General features: G+C 54.5%; 1 long non-coding RNA gene across 1 annotated transcript in view; it reads left to right on the top strand.

Annotated features, from left to right (window-relative positions):
- The window catches only part of LOC106843982 (uncharacterized), a 79,530-nt gene extending 57,086 nt beyond the window's left edge, over window positions 1–22,444 (top strand). Inside the window, exon 4 of the long non-coding RNA XR_011495060.1 lies at window positions 22,254–22,444. This is a non-coding gene — a long non-coding RNA (uncharacterized lncRNA). The remainder of the gene's footprint in view (window positions 1–22,253) is intronic.
- The last annotated feature ends 73 nt before the right edge of the window (window positions 22,445–22,517 follow it).

The raw sequence follows: 22,517 nt of genomic DNA, 5'->3' as shown, positions 1-22,517 counted from the left end.
TTATAAAGTGCATCAGCATGCTGGTGGGCAGGGCGAAGAGGAGGAAGATGGTCGCTTCTTTCTCTGTCTGAGGGAGGAAGAAGCTGTTTAAATCCAGTGGAAGAAGAGATGTGGGGCCTTGGGGAGGAAGGGAGAGGCTGACTGACCCCTGCTGGGCCGACGGGAAGGAGGAAGGAGGCAAAAAGAGGAGAAATGCCAGGTTGTGCGGGGGGGCAGGATGGGACAGGGAAGTGGCCCCTCTGCCATCATGACTTGCTTAGAGGAACACTGCCAGGGACTTGCAGTGATGGTTAGCAGGTACAGAATCACAGTCCCCACCTCCCTCCACCACCCCCCTCTCTGCTCCAGGCTGCTGAGGGGAGCATCCACAATACCCTCCTTGTGAAAGGGCCCCGCTCCAGAGTCCGTCCAGCTCGGGGCCAGAGCCGGGGAGGCCCCTGGAGGTGGTGCTCTCCAAGGTTCTGATTCCATAGGTCTGGGGCAGAGCCTGGGAACCTGCATCTTTAACAAGCTTGCTGGATATTTCTGCTGCCAGTGGTCCCTGGACCACATCTGAGGAGGCTGATTCTGGAATTTGTTGAGTCGAACAGACTTTTTAAGGGAAGGGCGGCAGGCGGCTGCTTCAAAGGAATGGATGGGTATTTATTCAGCATGTCATTGACGACCTGACGTTTCTTGCTACCTACTATGTCCCATGCCCTGTGCTGGGCACTCTGGGAGTTACAGACGTACCCTGCCCCTCAGGAGTTTGGGGATAAGCCAGGAGACAGACCAGTGCCAAATTCCTCAAATGTGACTGAATGTGACTCAGAAGGGCACATGTGCTGTAAGAGTGGACAGATGACAACTCTGGGCTTAGAGCAGGGTGTGCCAGACTGGAGAGAGTGGTGGCACTGGCTTGGGGGAGGCCTGGACTGGCATGCTGAGGATTTTACACTCTTCCTTTCAACCAGAGGCCAAGAGAGGTCAAACTAAGCCCCAGAGAGGTCAAGTGACTTGCCCAAGATCACACAGCTAGATTAGCAGTAAGACCAGACTTCAAACCCACTCAAGAGTAACCACTCAAGGAATTTCAGCAGGGACATATGTGATTAAAAGTGCTTTGGGGACCTTCCCCCTGGCTGTAAGCTGGATCGAGTGTGAGGAGTGTTTTACTATCGTGAAGGATGGGCTGTGCTGGAGGGGCTGGTGACTATTTTAGGAGACAATTGTAAATGCCCGCATCCTAGGGGGTAGAGGATACAGCTGGAATGGAGGAGGTGAGGGGATCCCAGAGGTGTTCAACTTCTTTGAAACTCCCACAGCACCACCAGGCCTTTGCTGAATGGCCTTGTTAATAGAATCTGGAAGCAGATCTTGGTACTCCTTGTTTATTGGTGGAAAAGAAGACAGGAAGCCTGGGACAGGTGAGGCCTCCGTGGCTGCTTGTGCCTCTTAGGCAGAAAGCAGTTTTCAGCTCTGCCTTGGACATCCCCCCTCCCCCCAGTGCATCTTCAGTGGCTCACTAGGAACTCTAGAAAATTCATGCCTCATAGTTCCTCCCTGGGGGAATCCACAGTCTATGAGCGGAATATGTGTGAGGGAGGGAGGGAGAGAGCCAGTGATAAACAGCCTGGGCTGTTAACTTCCGCCTTCCTCTTCACAGTCCCAGATAGCTGTGTGGGGAGGGGACGATGAAGTTTTCCTCTCTGCTGTCCAGAGCCTCTTGCTCACCTTCTAGAAGAACCTCAGTCTGTCAACCAGTACTTTATCAGGCCGGCAAGGCATCAAAGAAAACCGATGCCCTGCTCCTACCATCCCTGGGGGCAGATGAACTGTTGGGGACCGCTGTGGCAATGCAGGCAGGAGCCTGGATCGGGGGCAGACCCCACAGCAACCAGGGAAGTCAGCTCCTCCTCCATTCCTGGGCTGAGCACAGAGAAAGAGCCCTGACTCAGGAGAGTTGGGTTTGAAGTCTGGTCTTGGTTGCTAATTAGCCATGTGACCTTGGGCAAGTCATTTGACCTCTCTGAGGCTTAGTTTCTTCAACTGAAACATTTGAACAGAATGTAATAGTTCCAAGACTGAAGCTGGGGTTCTTTTTATTCTTCCCGAAGAGAAGATGTGCTCTGGGGACTTGATTCTGAGGGGCTCTGGCTTCTGCCTTGCGTAGAGGTGGAAAGGTGGGATGTTGTTTCTTCCAGGAATCTCACCTCCTGATCAGGGGCCTAAAGAGGAAAAAGAAAAGGGAAAAAAAGAACTTGCAGCTTTTACTTCTGACATGCCAAGTCTGAGCAAGGCTACCGACTCCAGCCTGATGCCATGTCCTCCCCATGCCCCCCCCACCCCCATGGGTTCTTGCTTGGAGCTTCGGTGGGGAGGCAGGCTGAGGAGATAATGGGAAGATGGAAGGAGAAGGCGTGGGGTGGGGCTGGGGTCAGGAGGGGAGTGCCTGAAACACCCTCATAAGCATAGAAAATAATTTTTTTTTTACCTGAGACATGGGTTGGCCCCAAAACGAACCTTCCAGCTGCTTTCTGGATTTCTTCTTCAAATCCGTCCTGTACATCACTTCCAGATCAGTCTCAAAGCCCTGCTTTTATGATGAACCTCCCCCATTCTCCCCATAAACAAAACACTTTCAATTCCTTGCAAAAACAAAGCAAAAATAACCTGTGCTGGTTCTTAATGCCTGACCTGAACTTCTAAAACACTGTCTGTGTCATTGGTTTGGCACCTTTCTACTCTGTAATTTATAATTTCTTAGCCTATTGGTTTATTTTCTTATTCATTGTCTTAACAAAGCTGTATCTGTATTGGGTGCCAGGCAGTGTGCTCTGAGAAAAACGCCTCCTTGTGTTCAAGGAGTATGTCTCGTCTGCAGATGATGACAGACACAAAGACAGAGAATTACAAGATAGTATGTTGACCGGTGCCCTGCTGAGGGGAGCATGGATGGCAATGGTGTAGGAGGCCGGGGTGTGGTGGTGCTGATGGAAGTTTTACATGGGGGAGATGTCAGAGCAGAGTCCACCTTGAAGAATGCCTGGTGGTTGACCAGGGACAACAGCAGGCTTAGGGGTTCTTGTTGACTGAATAGGATATTTGAAGGCTTTGGGGAGGGAGTGAGAGAGAGAGGGGGGATCAAGAAGAGAACTGCAAAGATCTGGAGCATGGTGTCTAGGAGCCCAAAGAGGTGGGGAGAGGCCACGTCCTTAAGGGACGTCCCTGAGAGCTCAGGTTCTGAAGGCAGTGGGAGCTCCTGAAGGCACTTTCAATTGGGTGGTGGGGTGGGGTGGGGGGCGGCAGGGGTTCACATGGTATAGGCTTCTTAGGGGACCACCAAGAAACCTAGGCAAGACACAAGGAGGGCTTGAATAGCCTGCAGCTGTGGGAAGGGAGGGGCAAGGATGGACCTGAGCAGTAGAAGTCATTCTGACAGAGAAGATCTCCAGCCCGTCTTCCTCTCTTAATCCAAGTCATTGTATCACAGAGCCGGAAGAGAACCTAGAGACCGTGTGGGCCAACTCCTCTGCCACTACACAGATGGGGAGGACTGGGGCTCAGTCAAAGGACTTGCCTCGGCCAAGGCTAAGAAAAGAAATGGCTGCCGGAAATGCATGGGGCCCGTAATTAAGCACTGGATGGACCTGGAGGTTAAATCTACCTGTGAGTGACTTTGCATTTGACGGCTGCCTTCTCTTCAGAAAAGAGTGAGCCCCCTCCTCTTAGGTGGATGTGAGTCTGAGTGAGGCCTGGACACGGGAAGCGGGGAGTTAGGTAACGCTGAAGCTGCTCACTTTGCGATGCTATGAAGGTGCCATCTTGGTTTCGCTGCTTAATAATGAGGGCCAAACTCAATTTTAAAAGCTGACTTTAAGAGAAAGTCCCTGTAGCCTTTGAGCTCCGTCTAGTGTTAGGAATAGCAATAAAAATGTGAGTTTGAGCTTTTGAAACTACCATCTAGAAATGCAAACTGAGGTCTGTTAGATATTTCCTGAAAAACCATCCGAGATTCGAACATGATGGCACCCCAACTCTCTCCACGACAAGAAGAGCCGGACATTTCAAAGAGGTACCTTGGCATCCTGCCGCAGTCAGACTTAACCGGGAAAAACAAGCCCCGCAATAGTGCTGGGGCATGAAAAACCCGTTCCAGGCTAATGTGTGGCTTCTGAAGATGTTAAATGCCTGTAAGGCGTGAATGAACAGAACTCTCAGGATCTCTGGAGCAGGTCTCTGGTCCACCCAATAGTTTAGTTTCTTGATTACCGTAATTCTGCATCCATAATGCATGTTATAAGAAAGGAAAAAAGGCGTTTGTGTCCCGGCCTATAATAGTGTGGATCTGTGTAAGCTGTGTGCAGCCTCTGACATGTTTCTTGACAGCAAAGGCCTGGCAACACGCTGGAGAGTGCTTACCTAGGCTTTAAGCTATAAGTTTTGTTCCAACCGTGCTCTATCATGACAGAGAGAAGAGACGCTCGTCCCCATCTAGGCCACGTAGATTTCAGAAGCTCTAGTTGCGCTGATGTCATTGGAAAAAACAAACAAACTATGGATTTGAAGTTCAAGAACCTGGATTGGACGCTCCAGCTGTCATCAGCTGCGTCATATTGCGAGGCCTCAGATTCCTCATTTGTAAAATGAGTACTCCTCTGCTTTGAGGTCATTTTCTAACGAAATGCAAAAGCCCTTTGGTATGGTGTTGGTATGTGGCGCGTGGTCCAGTGAACATGAAGACTCGAGAGATGCACTGGGGAGGGACCACTCGCAAATGAGTCTAATTAGGTGAAGTGCCTGTGGGTCCCTGTGTGTCCACCGAGCTGTGATGTTTGTCTCTTGGTGAAGAGGAGACCTTTATCTCTGGTTAATTTTGATTGGTTAATTTTGATTTCTTCTCTTGTTACCGCGCAGGGCATTGTACCCCCATAACGTCTTCAACATCTTTTTACCATAATGATGCTTTTTTCTTTCTTTTTAAATGCGCTCTCTCCTCTGTGCCCCTGTGTGCTTTTAGGGGTAACTTTATGACTGCTTTGCAATTATGTGGACTCCAGCCTCACTCTTTCACTCTGTGTGGAGTGGGGTGGAGCGGGATGGGGGGGTGAGGGGTGTCCCCCCTCTGGCTGCAGCAAGGGGCAGAAGGGCAACTGAGGTGGCCGATGGGCTGCCACAGTTGTTTGCAAGATGTGGCAGCTGACAGGTACCCTGAGGAGACTGGTCAGACCCGAAAGAGAACAATGGGCAGTGCCACGTAAGACCACGTTCCCTGGGGTCTCTGGCTGCACACATTCATTCTTATCTATGACCCGAGGCCTTCCCCACGGAACCCCAGGCATCGCTTTCCGCATGAAATCTTTCCAAGCACTGCCCTAGGCTCCTTCCCTCTCTGTGGCCAGTGGACGAATGTCAACACTGAAAATATCTTCCTCATATCTGGATCCCTAGCTATTTTGCTGATCCAGATGTTTGCTGGCCGTCTGGATCGTGCTCATTTAGTTCAGTCTAGTCTCCTACTTCTAAAGAAAATGCAAAGAACAACCTCCTCCTGCCCCAGCACGAATGATCGTATCTAGAAACGCCTACAGGACGCTTTTTCCATGCATGGTCCTGAAAGATTCCTCTCCGTGTTAATGAAATTCCCACCTTGCTCAGAGCTGTCTCATGACATGTGCCACCTTCTGCCTCCTGTCGAATGGCTTATATATGTGTCAATGCCTCTGGGAAACACCCTTCTAGTGGAACAAGCTTGGCTTATTGGCTCATTGCAGCAAAGGAGAAATGCCCTGCATGGGGACCGTGATCTCAGGGACAGGGCGTTAGAAAGGGCTCATTCTGGGGTTGGGCTTGTTGAAGTGATCTTGGGAGAAGAATTCAGGGAGGCGGGGCTTGGCTCTGGATTGGATGCTGTTGGAAGAGGCGTTAATTCTATGATTGGTATTTTAATAAATCTTATCTACAAGGCAGCAGGAATGAAGGGAAACTCAGGCCATAACGGAAGTGAAGAAGCAGCTGTCGCTCATATTAGCCAGAATGGAAGGATGTCTGGTCACGGTCGTGCCTTGGAAAACACAAAGGGCTAAGAGATGGTGCCATGTGGGGACGTGTTGGGGACTGCTTTTCTCTTTCCTAGCTCTCTCTTTTGGCCAAGGGCACAGTCAGGCTGCAAGGCATTTGTCTGTGACATTCAGGTCTTCACCACTGCCAAAATTTTGCTGATTAGGAGTTTGTTTAGAAGCTAGAGTCTGTAGTTGGCCAAGAGTTAGTCTCTCCTGCTCCTTTGTAGCAGGGTGAGTTTCTTAATCTCCTGAACTGACAAGGGCTGCACAGAATACCGCAGGCAGCTGTAACACAGGCGGGGACGAGAAACAAAACTTTCCATTGGTTCTTGTAACCGACCCCGAAGACAGGGGCTTGGACTGAAAATGTGGCCCCAATCCAGCTGTTTTTAGCCTAGAGATCCAGGTGACTTTTTCTTTTAGCCTCCTTCTAGATTGTTCTGCTTGAGCCTGCAGTGTATTTGTAGGTGCCACAAGAAGGGTTTGCTGCATAGCGTAGATCCCCTCCAGCTATCTAAGGAGAAATTAAGGGCCGAGATCATCCGCGACAACTTCCAGAGCAGCAGGTGTATAATTTAGGATGACCACTAGGGTCGGGGGAAGTTTTGGACCATCTTTTCCAGCTGAATTATCCCTACTGTGGGAATTACAGTTTACATAGGATGCATGAAAAGCGAGGTCATTGTCCCTTCTGGCAGTTTTCCCAGGTAGTCTGTTTGCCTCTTTCTAGAAGTTTCTGGACATTCTTTTCAGGGAAACACGACCCACTGGAGGGGTGGTAATTTTAAACATCTGAAAGTCTCTGAAATTCGTCCTGAAAACAGAGGAAAGTTAATGTGTGGCAGATGGCATAAGCCTGATGTCCACATAAAAAACAGTATCCCAGCGGGGCACAGACCATGTTGGCCATGTCATTTATCCCAACAGGAGTGAGCCAGGGTTCTTTTGCCCTCAGGATGGGAAGCTTTCCTGAGTGGAGTTAAACAATTTCTGCAAAGCAGGATGGAATGTCTGTGAAGAGAACACGCTATTGTAGCAAGAATATTCCCCATGTTAGTTTCCACTTCTGATGGGCTATGTTTTCTTGTTGGAGGGAAACTGAAGGACTCAGAAGGACTCTGAGAAGGACATCTACCTTGTGTAGTTTTTAAAGGAACAGTTATTAAATGTTTGTCATCGATTGTCAGCAGTAGTTATGGGTTGAGAAAAACACACTAGGCAGTTTTATTTTTTTCAGAAGGGGCAGGAGACCTCAGGGGGTCACAGATAACAGGACGTAGATAAGGGAGGTCGTGTTGAGAAATCTTTGAGTTAGTTAATAGAGCGCGTCAACGTATAGTAATAGACAAGATTTGTGGTGCGGTAAAGGGGAAGAAAAATGCTGCGGAAGAACCAAAATTAATCTTGTTTTGTAGTCTCAGGTCGAAGTTATCTACTTCTGTGGTCAACAGCTTGTCTGTCATCTCGGGCAGAAGCTCTCCTTTTCTTTAGTCAGCTTTTTCTAGAGGTTTTATAAGAATCCTCAGTTTGAGGTCTTCTGATGGGATGGACGTCCAGTAGTTTGGTGCTATATATCTTTTCCATTGGGAAGCATGAACCCAATGATCAACAGCTTGGCAATTTCCTGCTGTGTTCGTTGTTAACAGTACTTGAGAAGGTCTTTCAAAGCTCGAAGGCTGATTTTGTCTAGCTATTTCAGAATGCCAGAACACCAAACCTCCAGGTTTTTGGGTCAATTTGAAAGGCTTAAGGTTGCTTAAGTGGAATGCAGAGGCTGATGAAGGGGAACCTCACGGAGGGACGTGTGCCCTGGTATGGAGTCCAAGCAGCCCAGAGCTTCCACTGGGTCTCACTGGAACCTCTGCTTCTGTTAATCCCCTCTGCCCAACATACGTTTAGTGGAACAATGTGGGGTTTACTGGCTCATTGCAATGAAAGAGAGCACACATCCTGGAGACCCGTGGGGCTTCCCATATGTTTTTCTTTCCCATCTGTCTTTCTTGACTGAACTGGACGCTCTGGGCAGACAGAGCCTGTGGATGGTGTTCCTCATTGTGGCCAGTGTTGCCGCTGGCACAGAGCGGCCACTTAAACTGTCAGCTGGGTAAGGCTGGAAGAGAGTTGAATTTTTCAAAGAGAGGCTCTTACCTGGCAGAGCTGACAATTCCACTCTCTCCTTCTCTAGAGGCCAGAGGGGCCAAAAGGAAGACACAGACTCGTCTTGCAAATTTAACAGTTCCATAAACTTTTGTGGCACTGATAATGCTGGGCACTGGACTTGGGTTATAATGATGAGTAAGGCCTCATCCCCAGGGCTCACCCTTCAGTAGTTGACGGGGTTGGGGAGGATGGCAGAGAAATGGTAACCAATCAAATTACAGCTGCTCCCTGTTTCGGACCCTCGGGGCTCCGGATGACTTTTGGCTTCTTCTTTGGTTCTATGCAAGTACATAGAGAAAGAGACATCCTTTCCTCTTTGAAAGCCAAGAGGAGAGTCTCCCCATGGCTCCTTGTGGCCATCTGGAAGGAGAGGAGGGCCTCACACACCGGAGGTGCGGCCTTGGTCAGCAGTTTCCAACGGCTGAGCACCGAGGGGTCTAGAAGAATCGGATGGGGACAGGACTGCAACAAGGAGAGAGCCATTAAAGCCGTGGTTCAGGTTGAGTCAAGGAGAGCCAGGTCAGAATCAGGACCGAGATGGAAAATGTCAGGCAGCTAGCGGGGGAGGGCCTTATCCAACAACCCCCAGGACCCCTGAGCCTGTCCTGGTCCTCTGCCACCTCCCTGGGATGTGGCGAGGCCAAGGCTGGGGGCCACTCTCCCTTCGACTGAGATGATCACCTGCTCCGTGCCCTGCGAGACCCTCCCGGGGCCTGAAGGCTTCATTCTCTCCCAGAGCAGTAGTCTCTCCTCTGACTTGTCTCCCCCCAAATCCGTCTTCATTAGTAACTATAAACGTCAGAGGCAGAGCCGTTAGAAGGCTGTTCCTAGATAAATAATGCTTTTCATATTTAATTTACGAGTAGTTCGGCAGCCTCTTTGGGGTATGCTGGGTTAATTAAGAGCTGAATTAGATGGAGCTGCATCTCCCTAAGGAGACTCAATTAAACTCTTTCTGGCAAAAAGGAAAAAAAAAAAAAAGGAAAAAAGAGAAGGCAAAGGGGGTTGAAGAAAGGGGTCCTATTGGAGGACACCGCCCCTTTATCCGAAGCTCGCCTAGGGTTGGGTGGAGAGGCACCAAGGATGTTTCAGTTCAGCTGTTCCTTCCCCACCGCGGGAGCCTCCTGCAGCCCCCGAGGCAGGCAGTCCAGCGAGTGGGAGGGCAGGGTACTGACCAAATGAGCCGGCTCAGCTTTTGGGGCTGGCGTGGGGCTAACGTCCTGCAGCGGGGAAGCTGGCCTGGAGCTGGCCCAGTTGCCCATTGGACGCTGCTGGGAGTTGAATGTGGTGCTGGGGACGCTGATCCCAGGCCTTGGGCCAGGCCTGTGGCTCTGAAATTCCAGTCTTCATTGCAGGCCCTCCAGTCCCTGAACTCAGCCCCTTTTGTTGGGGCTGGACAGACGAGGGCTATGTGTATCCTGGGCATTTCAAGGGCAGTCGAGGATGAAATCCCACAGTGCTCTGCCCTCCCCTGGGAGGCTGGGGCCTCGCTGCGGGGGGAGGCTGCTGCGGCAGGGGCTGGGGGACACAGCCTGTCTCTGGTGGGGCTGCCTACCCCCGGCTCCCCACACACACTTCAGGGGATGAGATTGTAGGTCTCAGACAACTTGGTCCACCCCTCCTCTTTAAGGGGAAGCCCCATGGCCAAAGTCCTAGAGTGAGTTGGTACAGAGGCGGGCCTAGAACCCTAGGCGGCTGCCACCAACACACACATGCACACACACCCCCTCCCTGGGCTCACGGGTTCACAGAAGGCTCCTTCACGAAGCCTCTAGTCAGCAGCCCTCAGATACTTGGAGGCCTGCGGGGAGAGATGAACCCCGGCTCATAAGCAGACCCTCCCAGTGTCCCCCTGTTCATGCTCGCCATGCAGACAGGAGCCTCCCCACACCCCTGAAGACCCTGTCACTTACTGCATTGTCACACAGAGTCTGCACACTTTCAGAGTAATAGACGCTGTCAGCACCCCGTATGTCCCCAGACATAGTCACCAAGTGCCAGACAATCACAGACTGTCTCCTGACCTCATTGCCGCACGCTCGCCCTCCTCATGTAAGCCTCGGCTGGGGAAATAGTCTCTGCCAAACACACGTGCATGTGTGTGCTCAGGCACACTCGCGCGCACACACATGCTCCCAGCACGGGGCTCAAGGCCAGACCGCTGCTTTGTTATGCAAAAGGATGGAGTGCTCTTCATGACTGTCCCTCGGCCTCTCGAGCAATTAATTGTAGACTTTGCACCAAGTGGAAAATGAATCTTGTGAAGAACAGGAGAGGCAGCACAAGTGGGTCTGAAGGGAGGCCCTATGTGAGCATGCGTGCGACGCCCCTCTGCCTGCAGCCTCCAAGAGGACGCCGCCCTTTGCTCCTTCATCCATAAACCCGGCTTGGTGACATCGGGGACCCTGAGGGTCCGTTTCCCTCAAAGGGCTCCTACAGCAAACCAGGGTGGAACTTGGCCTCCGCCTGCCTTTACCTGTGGTCAGACCTCCATCCTGCAGGGAGAGGCTTAGGGGGAACAGACAGGGGGACTCTTGGAGATGCCAGGGGCTTCTCTGGCTCACTCTGCACCCACCTGGTTCCTGGTTTGTGGCTTCCCCTCCAGTTTCATGGCCAGGTTCACACCTGGCACAGGTTTGGCTTCTCTGGCCAGCGGAGGGGACCTCTCCTTGGGCACGGTTTTGTCTTTCCCCTCAATACCTTGCAAGTATCACCTGGACAGATACACTCCCCACAGTAGTGTTGGGCACTTTAGTTCCGACCTGAGGCTGGGAGGGCCCCAGAGCTATCTCTCCCCACCCCCTCACGTACAGAGAAAGATGAGGGACCTGACCTTGGCCACACAGCAGGTCAGGGGCAGGTCGGATGCAGACACAGGTCTCCCGGCTCCCGCCAGCCTTCTTCTTCCCTGCCACTCTTCACTGCACACGCGACAGCTCTTTCTCAGCTTCGCTTTCCTTCCATTGTCTCATCTTTATCTTGCGTACGTGTATCTTGCTTTATGCAACAGAGAAGTTCTTTTAAATGTTGTTTGTAAAGAGAGCTTTTCTACATGAACGTGTGGTAAAGTGCGTCCTCGCTCCCCGGGGAGTTTGCTCTTTAGCCACGTAAGTTTGTAGAGCTGCAGTTTAAAAGGGACTTGACATACTTCCTTGGTCCTTGCAAGAGCCCCAGGTGATGGAGGGTGGGCGGCGACAGGACCCCTGAGAGCGGGCGGCGGAGCGGACGACCTGCCTCCTGCCTGCCTTTTGGTGGGAAGTCTCTGTCGCGCTCCATCACTGAATTCGGCATTAAATCAAATACTTGACTTGGAAACTGGATCGTTTAGGTCTAGCTCTGGATTTGCCAAAGCCTGTTCCATAGAACATTGATCCTGAGAAATCCACTGCCATCAAAGTGTTCCTTGGTCAACAAAGTTTGGGGAACGCTGTGTGCTCTCTCTCCCTCTTGGAGCTTGGCCAAGCAGACTGGCGTGCACAGGATTCTGGGACGTTTGCTGCAGAAGCTGCTTGCCTCTGCTTTCCCGAAACTTATTTGATCGTTGAATCCTTTATTACTGGTAATAGCTGATCTGTGGAACACGCGATGGGAAATGTTGGTCTACTTTATTTTCTGTGTTAATCTGGATTTTTCGCCTCTTGGGTTGAAGTGAGACCCACTGCCACACTCCTCTTGCAGGACTTCATTCCCTTTGTCTCTCTCGGGCATCTTTGGCTTCCTGGCATCCCTCAGGGCATGAGAGTCTGGAGCTGTTTCTCTCGTTCCTTAAGTAGAAGGGACAAGAGCAGAGAGGGCTCGTGGTGGGGCTGCGCAGAGTGACCTGGAAAAGTTCAGTAGACTCGGTGGGACAGGCAGCCGCTGGAGGTGAGACCACGGCACGCTGGAGCAGAGCGGAGGGGAGGCCCAGGTCAAGCTTGCTGGCCCTGAGCGTCTGTCTGGGCCCCTGGTCTCAGGCACTGCTCTAACCCCGCACCTGACCACGGCCTCCTACCACTGCCCCATCTGCCGAGCGTTCTCCATCATCGTCCACCATTCTCTCTGGAGTGGACAGACACGTCCGAGGACTTGCCCTCTCCTTGTCTTCATTACTTCAACCGTGGCTTGGACTTCTTCCTTTCTTCTCTTGCCTGGACTCTGGGCCAAGCTGCTGTCAGAAGTCACCTCCTGGCCTTTGATTGTACTGTCTGTCCCCTCTGCCTGCGATGACCCGTCCACCATGTCCTGTTCTCCGAGGCTCAGTTCAGGGTTCGCATCTGCCCTGCCTCAGCCAGAGCAGGGTCTCCCCAGGCAGCTGTTGAATGATGAGGGGCGGTGCTCATCTTGTCCGTGACCCCCAGAAGTCATTCCAGTACTGGCGAGGCGATCCCCCTTCGCGCGGAGGATGGAATGGGTCTTCCCTCTTTCCTCATGCTCTGAGAGCAGCGTAAAGGCCCAGGAGCCCTCAGCTGTCACCCCTTATTGACTCATCAGCACTTAAAGTCAGCCCCGGGCACCAGGTTGCTCTGGGGTAACGTCCGCCCGGCCCTTCCTCCGTGGCCGCAGTTGGCTTTTTGGATGCAAGGGCAGGCGTCCACTTTCCCCTGGTGACATCTCGTGGACAGCCCATTGTTTCCTCCCCGCCTGGTGCCCCGCAGCCTCAGCCCGGCCATTCGTCACAGTGCGTAAGAGGGCAGCAGAGTCCTGGGTGCGAAGCCAGTCTGGCCTTGCAAAAGCCACTTCTTGCCTCTCCAAGCCTCAGTTTCTGATTCCCCAAATAAGCGAGACTAGCACTTCCTTCACAGGGATGTAGTGAGGGGGAAATGCAGCCATCGCTGCCGAAAGGACTTTATAAACCCTAATGAAATGAGCCAGCTTGCAAATTCCCCCCCCAAGAATGGAGGAGCCCACGTTATAGGGCTCCAATGCAAATGACATCACGGCGCTTAGCCATCATAGGTGTTTGGTGACAGTGAACATCTTTCCATCGCTCTTAACGAAATCTTCCTCCCACTTGATGTGAGTCACTAGAAAACCCTAATGTCAGCCACATCGGCCACCCACCTGAGTCAGCCTCAAGCTTCTGTGTATGTTTCGCCTGAAAGCACTGCGAGATTCAAGCCCCAAGCACAGTATGGTTATCTCCAGGACGGCACCTGTCACCTTGCACAGTGACCTCCCTTTGATGGGCACTTCCTGTGTGTCAAATGAGCAAATGCTCCATCCAGAAAAGCCGGTGCCCACTTCCTGCCTGGACACAGAGTCCTTCTCTATGTGTCACCTCTGGGACTCCCAGAGCCACGCTGAGGCTCTTCTTGGGGAAGCCGTCTGCGAACGTGCGGGGCGCAGCTGAGTTCTCGCTCCAGCCTCCTCCCCACATCTTGCCCTCAGGGACCCCTATTGGAGGAGCCGTATCCTCCCCCCCAACCCCCCCCCCTCAAGTCCCCTTCTGCTGGATTCTGTTTCTGGGTGAAGGGTGTGGCCGGAGGTCAGCACAGGGCCCCTAGCCCCCTTCTGCGGGCAGGCCGGAGGCCAGGCCAGCAGGCCCAGCCCTGGGGGTCGGGGTGGAGCGTGGCTGAGCCAGCCCTGCTTGGAGAACCATAGCTTGCGTGGGTTCAGCTGGAGCCTTGGTGGGGCAGTAACACAAACGCTGGCACTTGGATCTGTTGTTTCTGTCTCCCTGAAATGAAGGGGTGGGGGTTGGCGTGGTGAATAACCATCCAAGCTTGTTTGCAGAGGTGGGAGGGTCTCTCGCTGTCTGAGTCTCAGGCTGGGATCCTCCATGCATTCAGTTCTCTGTGCTCTGCCCTCTCTGGGTCTCTCTGAAGGGTGGATGGGGGGAGGTCTGCTGGTCCAGACCGTAGCTTGAGTTCCCAGTGCCCTGCTTTGGGCTCAGTTGGAAAAACTCACCTACGGGGTCATGTTGACCTCAAATTTCGTGGTTACTTCTGCGACTTAGTGGTCACCTCCTATGAGCCTGGTCTGAACCAGGTCCTGGTTTTACAGAGATGAGTGAGCTGGGACCCTGACCTCAGGGTGTTCTCAGTCTAGTGGGAGAGGCAGCTGTGTAGACATTTAGAGGGGCAAGATAGTAATGGATGTGGGTGTGAAAAGCGTGATGAATTCCAACTTCCCAGGACAGAGCTGGGGCAAAAGGCTTGGCTGGGGAGGTCACTGGAGGGGAGACATCAAAACTGAGTAGCTGCTCTCCAGATGGAGGGTGAGGTGGGCAGAGTGGGCCTGAGCTGGCTCCTCTGTCAAGTGGGGAGGTGTCAGGCCAGACTGCAATGCCTAGGGTAACATGAGGCGGGGGTGGCGCAGGGCAGGAAGGGAGTGTGGAAGAGCAGTGGGTCAGCTCCGACTGAGGGCCCGCCCTGTGGGCTGTGTCGGGGTTAGCTGAGGGGCAGAACAGGTGCTGACAAGCCAGAGTCCTCAAGCCAGTATTTTAAAAAGGCAGGTGGAAGGTGAGGGCTTGCCTATAGTTTATTCAGATCCCTGGGCTTCTTAGCATGTTAACTGAGACTTTGTCTGTTAACTCTGTCTTCTGGGGAATTGTCAGCCCATTGACAGCCCCTGAGGTCACTGTGCTGTCCCAGAGCACAGGAACCAGGAATGGGGCATGCAGACAGGAGGCAGCCACGCTGGGCGTTGAAGGAGCATGCTCCGAGGGGTCACCCCTGCCTCCTGCAGGAAGGCAGCCTGGCATGGATAGGCCCAAACATTGTGGAGAGAGTGGTGAGCGCTGGGATTGGCTGCGAGTCTCTGGGAAGGTCCTTCAAGTTGGACTTGTCCTGTCACCAGGCCTCCTAGTTGCCTGGCCCCACACAGAGGGTGCTCACAATTCTCGCTGCATGACCTTAACATTTTCGCCACTTGTCAAGGTTCATTTGTTTTCTTTCTCCCTCCCAGTAAGACAGATTGGAAACAAAGGCCTCCACGTGTGGTGCTGTAGGGTTCCTTTTTGCGCGTCCCTCCCGCCACCACTTCGATTGGGCGCCTCATTTCTTTCAGTCTCTCTCTGGCATACACCTCTCTGAGCCCTGCTCTGCTCGCTCCACTCCTGCTGCGGCTGCCTCTGGCCCTTATCTGCTGCCTGCAGCTGTCCCCAGGGACCCAGGCCACCTTTTCCCTCCTTTTCCGCCCCCTCCACCTCTGCTTCCAAAGGCTTTGCACACCTCCAAGCAAGGCCTGAGGTCCCATTCCAGAAGCCCAGGTTTTTTTGTTTTTCATTTTTTGTAAGATTGAGCAGATATGTCATTGGTGGGGGAGTCAATAACTCGGGGGTGGAGGAGAAGGTGACAGAGGGACCCTTTTCAGGCAGTCTTAAAGCCACAATAGTAATAATAATAGCTGGCATTTATTGAGTGTCTACTGTGTGCTTCTTGCTTTGTGAAATGCTTTATTGAATACATTTATTTCCCTTACCCCTCTCAACAACCCAGTGAGGCCTGTACTACTGCTGTCCCCACGGAAGATGGAGGGCCGGAGCGGGGCTGAGGACACCCAGCTGTTTCTCTGCTTCCTACTTGGAAGATCTCTCTCCCCAGGGAGAACGACTCTCAAGGGCCAGCTAGAGCATCTCTCTGCCTCCAGCGGGGACTGGCTGGGAAAACCGTGTCCAAGGAGAAGGGCTGTGGACCAGGCCGAGGCTCCTGGGTAAACCCTTGGTGTCTTGTTTGAGGTCACAGGCAGAAGGTTGCTCTTGGGGCCTAATTTAAGCCCTTCCTACGCCCAGCACAGCCCTGTGTTACAGGGAGCGTCAGCCGGCGCCGCTCTCCTCGCGTCGGGCAGTGGGCAGAGGTTGGGACAGCATTTTCTCTGTTACCACGCGGTTGAGTTAGGTGTCCACCTGCACAGTGTGTTGAAGCAGGTGTCTGTGCCCCAAAACCTTTCCCGGGGACCCTATTTCAATGTTCTTCCTTTGGGTCCCAGAATCCTAATGTTCTCCCTCTGCTTTGGGAGCTGGCCCGCGGGCCCGGGGCTCTCTGTCGCTCTCTCCACCCTCACATCCTGGCCACAGGCCCCTGCTTCCTGACAGTCCTTACTGCTCTGGCCCTAGGAGTGGGGCAGGGAGCACAGGAGCCCTCGGTACCTGGACTATGTCTCTTTGCTGCTTCCACACCGGGCCTAGGTCCCTGTGGGCTGCAGCGGAAAGCTTTTGCCCTTTAAAAAGATGTCTTTCTTTCAGAGGGCGAGGGGCTAATCATGGATGAGAAGAGGCCCTTCCAGAACAGATGTATTCTGGGCTTGCTTGGAAGACGGCTGAGCAATAGCGGTTGAGCCGCGTGGAGAGGGGCAGAGAGAACGCACCTCCAGGGGAGACTTTTCTGGAATGCCCAGAAAACCAGATGGGCTGGTTGCGATACCTCTGGGTGTCCCCCCACCTGCCTCTCCGCCTCTGGGGGATGCTTTGGCCATAAGAGCCTCGCAGGGGTCAGGCCCTCGGGGATGCTCAGTGAATGGGTAATCATAACCGGAGTCTTCCGGAGATAGCATTTCCGGTATGGCTTTGAGCAGGGGAGTGGGTAAGGTTGTGGGGGGGCTGTTTTAGGGTCTGGGGAGACCCTCTTACCCCAGAGAAGGAACTGCCCACAGCTCTCACCTGCCAAGGAGTGACCCTGGATGGTGGGAAGTTTCTCACGTATACAAAGGAGGCGGGGCTGGGCAGGTGCAGCAAGCGCCCTGGCGGGCGTCCTGGGTCCAGATGTCCTAAGTGGCCCCCGGCAGGCTGGGGAGCAGCCTGCCCCGGGAGCCGGGGCTCTAGGCACTGATCCCAGCACCCAGCTGACTGTGTCTCAGAGCCTTGATGTGCTCACCTGTCAAACAGGGGTCTCATTGTGTGTCCCACCTTCCTGCCTCCTCCACGGCTGCCCTGAGGATGACATGAGCCATTGACGTGATGTTCAGAGCAGACCTGTACCAGGGGACTCGGGGTCTGTAGGGGGCCTCCTTTCCTGGCAGAATGAATCCCTTCCCCCATGTTCCAGGATATCTGGCTCCCCCTTAGTTCCACCATTTGTCACCATGTGGCCTGGTCCCTTACTTTCTGACTTGTCTCTGCCCCACCCCCACCACACTGGAATGTGAACTCATTTAGGACAAGGTGGCTGCCTGTTTATTGTCACCTCTCCCGTGCCCAGCATAAGGCCTGTACACAGCAGTGGCCCTTGATGTCGCTGAATGCAGGCTGAAGGGGACAGTGGGCTCTGCCTCCTACAGGGGTTGGATCCTGGAGAGAGGGAGGTGGGCGCTGCTGCCCGTTGGGGATGTTAACAGGCTATAAAGAGCCCAGGCGGAGACAGCTGTGTGATCCTTACAGAGGAAAAATGGGGCTCAGAGGTTCAGTGATTTGCCCAAAGCAACTCAGCTTCCAGGCCCGGCCGGCCCAGGTCACTGCAGCCACAGGGTCTGAGGCCCTGCCTGCCTGGAGTGCAAAGCTCGGATCTGGTCAGAGAAGCAAAGCCAGGTAGGTGACGCTGAGATGCTGTGCTGACGCCTGTCCCGCCTGAATGCCCAGCATCTTTGTCTTGGTTTTCTTTCTTGTGGTAACTCTTGGAGACTTGCAGGTGGCCACGGTGCCCCACGAGCCTTCCTGCCTCCTGGCCCTGAGACCAGGAACCAGACCAAGCCCCTGGACATCCTGGGGCCCTCCCCGACTGCCCACACTCTCCACTTTCCTGACAACCCTTGTGCAGGGAGGGACCCAGAAGGGACCAGGAGCCCCGGGCAAGACAGGTCCCCCGTCTTGGTCCCCCTCTTCTGAGAGGCACTTTATGAACTTTTATAAAGCTCTGCTCAGAGGAGCTGCTCAGTGGTGTGAGTGGTTCTGGTTAAGATGCGCCTCCTCTGCTCCAGCCTCAGTGCTCAGCTCCTCCGCATCTCATTTCCCCTCACAATAATCCGACAGGGACGGGTCATCATTTTCATTTTGCAGATGAGAAAACTGAGGCACAAAGAGATGAGGTTCCTTGTCTGAGGTCCTATGGCTGGGAAATGGCAGAGCCGGGATATGAGCCCAGGACCCTACAGCAAGCTGGTGCTTTTCGAGAAGCACTCGCTCAGCTGTAGTGGGCTGGAGCCCGGCCTCCTCGGGGCTGCCTCTTGCTGCCCTCCGCCAGCCAAGCTGGGCAGGTGTTCTGGCCACACTCGTTGGCCCCCCGGGCCTGGGCTTTCCTGGCTTGACTTGGAGACACCATGGAGGGGACGTACGAGGCGGCGACAGTAGGGTGAGGAGCAGTGGGCTGGGTGGGGATCTGGACAGTCACCCTCAGCTGGAGGGCCTGGGTCAGGAGCTGGTGGGGGGCTGGGCTCTGTGAGGCCAGCAGCTTCTCTGGGGCTCCAGCTGTGGCCCAGACTCCTGACTCTCAGGCCACAGTGGGTTCTGGATGGCCCTTGGTAGAGCCCAGCCGTGAACTTGCCCCAGCTGGGCAGCCACGGCCAGAGGCACTCTGACTGGGTCTGGGTGGGGGAGACAGGCTGGAGATGGCAGGAAAGGGTGGAGAGCGGCTGCCTGACTTTGAACTAAATGCGCCAAAGCAGTGGACCAAACGGCTTGGGGATGGGCAACTCAGGCGCTCTCATTATGGTTTTGCTTACTTTCTGAATAAGCAATATGTTCCCCTGGGTTAAGGAAAGGGTATATTGTGGAGAGCCTGCCTCCAGCCTGTGCGTCCAGCAGTGTGGCTCCCCTTCCCAGAGGCAGCCACGCTTTCTGTGTGTCTGTCCGGAGATAAACTAAACACACAGAGGCAGATACGCTCAGACAGTATTTTAAAATATGTGTTTGCACACTATCCGGAGAAGAATGTTTTGCACATCGCTCTTTTTCATTTAACAGCGTGTCTCAGCAATCTGTTAGCACACGAAGATCGTAGCCTCTAAGCATGGCTGGGGAATATTCCATTCTCTAGCTGTACTGACGTATTTCTTTTTAAATGAAATGTAATGTACATACAGCAAAATGCACAAATCTTGCGCAGACAGCGCAATGAATGTCGGCATACGTATACACCATGTGACCACCACCCAAACAGAGAACTTCCATCACTCCAGAAAGTTCTCTCGTGCTCCTTCCAGTCAACACCCCCATCGAGAAGTTGCCATCATTCCGACATGTATAAGCTGACCTCGGTTTTCTTTAAAATGAGGGGAGTGTTGGAGCTGACTCACTTGGTTGGTGTGAGGCTAAGAAGGTTCCTAGGACGGCAACCAGCACATTGTAATTGTCTGACCAAGGCTGGAGACCAGGATGGTTATAACGAAGCGCCTGGTGCGTGCGCGCTCTCCTGCCGCTGTCTGGGCTCTCCGGTTACCTCCAGCTTCTCTCTTCCTCTTTCTTATACACACACACACGCGCTCTCACTCACACACCGTCTAGCCACGGAGATAGACCAAGAGGGTCATTGTGCAAAGCCCAGGCTGTGTGAATGGGCCCATTGTTCCCGGGCTGAGTTCCCAGAGCCAGCCGGTGCGGCACTGACCAGGGCTGGGCTGTCCAGTGGGAGGTGCCCATGGGCCCCTGACCAAGAGCTGACCACACCTGGCAGGATACCCACTGCCCCACCCTCCCCCGAGGGAGGCGGGAAGAGCCCTGGGTCTGCCTGGGGCCGGGCGGGGGGGCCCAGAGGACACCTCTCGTTCTCCACTCCGCCTCCTGGTTCGGTGCCGGCACCTTGGACCCGAGAGGCTGTGGGCAGATGAGGTGTGGGGACAAGAGGAGAAAGAGAAGCAGGCACTGAATGCTCACTTCTCCCTTCTCCCCTCCTGGGGTGAATCGGTGTGGGTGACCTGGGGGGCTGGGGGAGGAGCTGGCCCCTAGGGAGCCACCTAGAAGCAGGCCTCCCCTGCCAGGCAGCTCACACCCAGGAGCTGGCCCAGAGGCAGGCCCGTGGTTGCCTCGGGGCCGACTGAAAGGAGTGCGCCTGCTGAGCTTCTCCAGCATTCCTCAGAGCTGAGGCCTAGGGACAGCCCTGGCATTTCTCTCCTGACCTCCCCTCCAATGCCCGGCCGTGAGACCGAGTGCAGTGCCACCTCTTGCCCTGCTTGTCACCATCGCCAGCAGGAAATGTTCCCACCTTCTTAGCCAGGTCTGGGGAAGGGTTTGCCGTGGGGGCCAACAGGGGGTGAGCCCTGTGAGCAAGAGTAGTGAGAGATGCGGGGTGAGGGTGAAAGGGCCGGAGGCACAACAGCAAGGGGCGGCCGGGAGGCAAGTGGGGGATTGAGAGGACCTGGGGGCTGGGGGCTGAGGTTTACTAGACAAGGATCCAGGCTTCCTGGGCGCTTAATTTCTTCCTGCCTCAGTTAAGAGACCAGACTGGAGCTCCCAGCTGCTCCGGGCAGTCCGTGTCCTTAGAGCCCGGCCAGGGCCCCAGTGGCCTCCCGTAGTCCCAGGACATGTCATTAGTTGCTCCCTGGGCCCAGACACTGTCCCTCCTTCCCCATCCCTGCCAGCTTGGGCACCTGCCCCACGAAGCTTGGGCCTCTGCCTGTGCATTGCCAGGGTCCAAGCTGGACCACACGCCCTGATCTGACCCGTCCGTCCCATCCAGGGGCTGAGGCTTCTGCAGGCAGGAGCCGAGGAAGGAGACCAGCCCTGCCAGGAGCCCGTCTTCTCCAGGCCAGCCTTCCTCGCCATGGAAACAGGCCTACGGTGCTCAGGATGGAGCTGTAACTGCAGCCCACAATCCTGCTCTGTCCGCCCCAACTCCCACCACCTCCCAGCCCGGGGCTGGGGGATAGTCACTGTACCCTATTTTTAGATCAGACACGGGGTCTGCAGCCCGTCTTAGGCCCTGTTCGGTCAGTCTGTCCGTCTCCTCATGGCTCTGTGGCTGGGTATCTTGTGGGGTATGCCCTGGGTCGGGGGCCTGGAGTGGAAGTCTTCTCCAGGTGGACACGGGCCCTGCCACCAACTCTCCGCATCCCTGGCAGGTGGGCTCTGGGAAGCACCGGGGGACATCTTGGGTCCCGAGAGCACCCTGGTTTTCTTCAGCCTGGCCCCTGTGGGTGAGCGTGGCGATGGCCAGCAGAGTGGCTTACGGAAGGTCACCTTCTATGCTGGACCTCTTCCTCAGAGGGCAGCCACCGCAGGCTCCTTCCCCAGATGGAAGTGGACATCTCGCCTTCTCTGACCTCTCCTTCCTCCCGGAAACCTTGGGAACTTGGATGAGACTGGCCTTGGCAAGATCTGGGCCAGACCATATGAGGCCAGAGCAAGGAAGATGGAGCCTGGAGGATGGGATGGGGCCGGCTTCGACTGGCCGAGGACCGACACAGGCCACTGCTGCCTCCCACCTCCATGGACCAGAAGGGCCGGAGCCCTGGGGTGGCCAGGGTGGCCTGGGCAGCAGGTGTGCTGTGGCTTGGCTACTCACCAGAAGCAGATCGCTCAGTTTCTCTGTTTCATCCCATCCACCAAGATGTGTTGGCATCCTCTGATTTACTTGAGGCATTTGGGTCAGTAACTGGAGAGGCAGAGGGACGTCTGTTGGGAGTGATTCCAAGAACAGGAGGAGTGAGGGGGGAGTGGTGCCTCCTCCGTGGCCCCCTGACCGGCGTTTGAGGCCAGGTGCTAGAGGCTGCAGCCCCGGCCGCAGGATAAGCTCTTGTAGAGACACCTTGGGAGACAGACTGGGGCACGAGTAGCTGTGCTGTGGGGCCCTGGGGACCCAGGGCCTCTGTGCCGGGGAAGATCCTGCTCTCCCAGCCTCAGGCGGCCCAAGGATGGGGGCTATTGGAGTGTCAGGAGTCAACCGTTGGCCTGGACCTTAGCCTCCCGACAAGGACCGCAGTCAGGGAGGCCAGGCTGGGGGCGGCGGCACGCCCCCAAGTAGCCCCACAGCCTTTGCCAAGTTCTAGAGCAGGAGCAGACGAACACAGCAGAGGGCCAGCGTGACTGCAGGTGACAGGCTGGTTCAGGAGCACCGCAGCGGCCCTTTGAGGGGTTCACAGAAACCCTGTAGGTGGGGCAGTGGGCGACTTTTCAAGGGGCTTTGGCTGAGCACATGACAGGGCAGGAAAGGGCAAGACCAGGAGTCTGGGGCTTTTGGCCAAAATGATGTTGTCTTCTGAATCCAGGAGCTGGCAAGGCCTGGTGACCTCTGGGCCCAGCGACCCGTGGGGAGCTTACGAGGAAGAAATGGGATCATCTACATCTGAGGGACCGGTCCAGCGTTTGGCCTGAGGTAAAGTCCTCAAATATTTATTTTATTTCGACCGCAAAGAAGTTCAGGTCCCCCGATTCATCCAGAAGAGGAATACATCCAGAACAAGAATTTATCTGTACAGGGCAGAATTGGGGGATAAGAGGTATGCAAGAGACCCTTCTCTCAAGAAGCTGGA

Source organism: Equus asinus, chromosome 17 (genome assembly GCF_041296235.1).
Source record: "Equus asinus isolate D_3611 breed Donkey chromosome 17, EquAss-T2T_v2, whole genome shotgun sequence".
NCBI classification, from domain to species: Eukaryota; Metazoa; Chordata; class Mammalia; order Perissodactyla; family Equidae; genus Equus; species Equus asinus.
Note: the sequence above shows the minus strand (reverse complement) of the source record. Positions and strands in the feature narration are given on the sequence as shown.